This window comes from Gossypium hirsutum, chromosome A07 (assembly GCF_007990345.1).
Source record: "Gossypium hirsutum isolate 1008001.06 chromosome A07, Gossypium_hirsutum_v2.1, whole genome shotgun sequence".
In the NCBI taxonomy this organism is placed as follows: domain Eukaryota; kingdom Viridiplantae; phylum Streptophyta; class Magnoliopsida; order Malvales; family Malvaceae; genus Gossypium; species Gossypium hirsutum.
Window position 1 is genome coordinate 48,297,579 of NC_053430.1, and position 3,211 is coordinate 48,300,789.

The following is a 3,211-nucleotide window of genomic DNA, read 5'->3' on the forward strand; positions in this document are numbered from 1 at the left end:
TTATTTATGTTTCAAAAGCTTCCGTGTAAAAGAAATATTTTAAATCAAATTAATTAGAACACGGTTCCCCCAAACTAGGTAAAAGTTAATAATTGGAACCATTTGAAGGTCAATGCATTTTCAAAAACACTCTCATGTGACATTGCCAAATTCGGCAATAACGTTTGGGCCGAGTTTGGGGTGTTACATTTAGTGGTATCAGAGCCAGGTTACAAAACTCGATTGTGGATTTGGGTCTTAAACTTGGTTTTAAAGAAATGATTTAAAATATTTTTGATTAAGTATATGGTACACCGAGTCTCTGGCGCCGATCCTGTAATTTTTTGAAACCCTATTTAAAATTGTCTGAAAGTATGATTAGAATATACTGAAACTACTTTAGGTAGTATATCACATTGAAAACACTCTTGGTAGTGTAAGCTGAAAACTGTAGTGAGACTACTACTTGCGATAACCGACTTTGAACATTCTGATACTGTATTGCATAAAATATCTGTTAATAAAGTAACGAACTGTTAACTAACGCATAAAACTATTAATACAGATAAATTCTGAAATTTACGATGAGCACACGTGGTACTCATGGATGGGGTACCAGAGGCCGTGGCAGAGGCCGTAGAAGGGCTCAAGTGGGGTCCTCATCATCTGGGAATCTGCCTAACTTAGATACTAGTGAGACACCGGTATCACCTGTGATAGAGACTACGTCTCGAGATTGTGTGGTTGGGGACGACACCCTATCCCAAGCCATGCTACATATTTTAGAGAGGGCCGCTGGGCCCAACATTGGATCTGGGGGTCAAGGGTTGGTTACAGAACAACTCTGGTCCAATGGGGCTGAGTTATTCAGAGGTGTCGTTGGAGTCGTCCCTAACATGGCCGAGTATTGGATGGACGACATGGAGAAAATTATGGACGACCTAAATTTTACTGCTGAGTAGAAGCTTGACGGGGCTATATCTCTACTTTGTGATGAGTCGTACCAGTAGTGGTTGACGGTTAAGGAGGGCACCCAGCCCGACCGACTAACATAGGATTCCTTTAAGACGGCCTTCTAGGGTAAATCTGTGGGGGCCGGTTATATTGACGCTAGGAGGCAGGAGTTTTTTAATCTCACTCAAGGAGATCGTTCAGTGGTCAAGTCTGGGGCCGAGTTCCTGAGATTGACCCGTTATGCATGAGGCATGGTAGTGACCGAGTATGAGCATTTTGTTCGATTTGAGGATGGTCTCAGGGACAGTTTGTGAGTTTTGATAGCTCCGTAGAGGGGGTGTGATTTTTCTGCTCTAGTTGAGAATGTGAAGTTCACCGAAGAGGTAAAGCACACTACACGCCAAAACCGAGACAGAGGAAAGATTAAGAGAGATTCGAAGCGCTCAAATTCTGGTATGAGGCCTAAGAAAACGGCCATGACTGATGGGCCAGTGAGAGTTAGGCCACCTGCTGCACCTACTATGGTGGCGCTTTGTGGGCACTGTGGTAGATGCCATCCGAGCGAGTGTTGGAGCACTACTGGGCCATGTCTGAGATGTGGGTCGACTAAGCATCGTGCTAGAGACTGTCCATTGAGAACTAGTTAGGTGTAAGCTCCGGTTACTGAGACAGCACAGCCGCCGAGGATAGTTCAGTAGCCACCTAGAGGTCGGGGTCAGGCTAGGGGTGGTAACGGTACGGGCTGAGGGCAGAGAGCAGCGGGTAGAGGTGTCGTACCAACTGAGGTGAGGTAGCCTACTTTGATATTTGCTACACATCATTGTGAGGATTGAGATGCTCCGGACGTCAGTACGGGTACATTTTTAATATTTGATGTACTTTATTTTGCACTGATAGACATAAATTCTACACAATCATATGTAGATCGTACTGTGTCTGAATCTTTGTGGATTCCACTCAAGAGTACTGATAGTGAGGTAACTATGTTAAGTCCTCTGGGGTAATCAGTCTAGGTTAGTAAGCTGTATAGAGATGTTCCACTAGAGGTCCAAGGGACAGTAATTCTGGCTAATCTAATGTAGCTTCTGTTTGGGGAGTTCGATTTGATTTTGGGAATGAACTAGCTGGTTAAACACCGAGTGAGTTTGGATTGTGCGATGAAAAAGGTTATCTTGAGGACCGAGGAGGACAACGAGGTAGTCGTGATTGGGGAACCATGAGACTATCTGACTAATATAATTTCTTCATTGGTGGCAAAAAAGTTAGTAAAGAAATGGTGTGAGGCATTCTTGGCCTATGTCATTATTTCTGTTTCCGGGGACTCTTTGGTTAAGGACATTAGAATTGTGAGGGACTTTCCAGATAATTTTCCTGTAGAACTACCGGATTACCTCCGAGCTGAGAGGTAGAGTTCGGGATTGAGTTGATTCATGGTACAGCTCCGGTGTTTATCGCCCCTTACCGAATGGCACCAAAGGAGCTTACAGAGCTTATGGCCCTGATTTAGGAACTGTTAGATCATGGGTTCATTCATCCTAGCGTGTTTCAGTAGGGAGCACCTATTCTATTTGTAATGAAGAAAGATGGGACAATAAGGATGTGCATCAATTATCAATAGCTGAACAAGGTAACGATCAAGAATAAATACCCACTTCTGAGAATAGACAACTTATTCGACCAATTTAGAGGGGCTTCTATGTTTTCTAAGATCGATTTACGATCGGGATATAATCAGTTGAGAGTAAAGGAGGCTGTCAAGCATAAGATGAATTCAGGACTTGGTATGGACATTACGAATTTCTAGTTATGCCCTTTAGTTTGACTAATGCACTAGTGGCATTTATGGACTTGATGAATCGAGTGTTCCAGTCCTATTTGGACCAATTCGTGGTGCTGTTCATCAACGATATCTTGGTATACTCTAAGTTTGAAGATGAGAACGATGAGCAACTCAGAGTAGTTTTATAGACTCTTCATGAGAAATAGCTATATGCGAAGTTTAGTAAGTTTGAGTTCTAGCTTTGAGAAGTAACCTTTCTAGGACATGTGGTTTCGGTTGAGGGGATTCGTGTTGATGCTCATAAGATTGAGGCTGTGTTGGTTTCGAAACACCCAAAGAATGTGTCTGAAATTTGTAGCTTTCCTGGGCTGGCAAGATATTATCGACGTTTCGTAGAAGGGTTCTCTTTGATTGCAGCTCCGATGACTAAGCTGCTGCATAAGGGAGTTCCTTTCACTTGGATTATTACACAGTAGGAGAGTTTTGATAAGCTTAAGA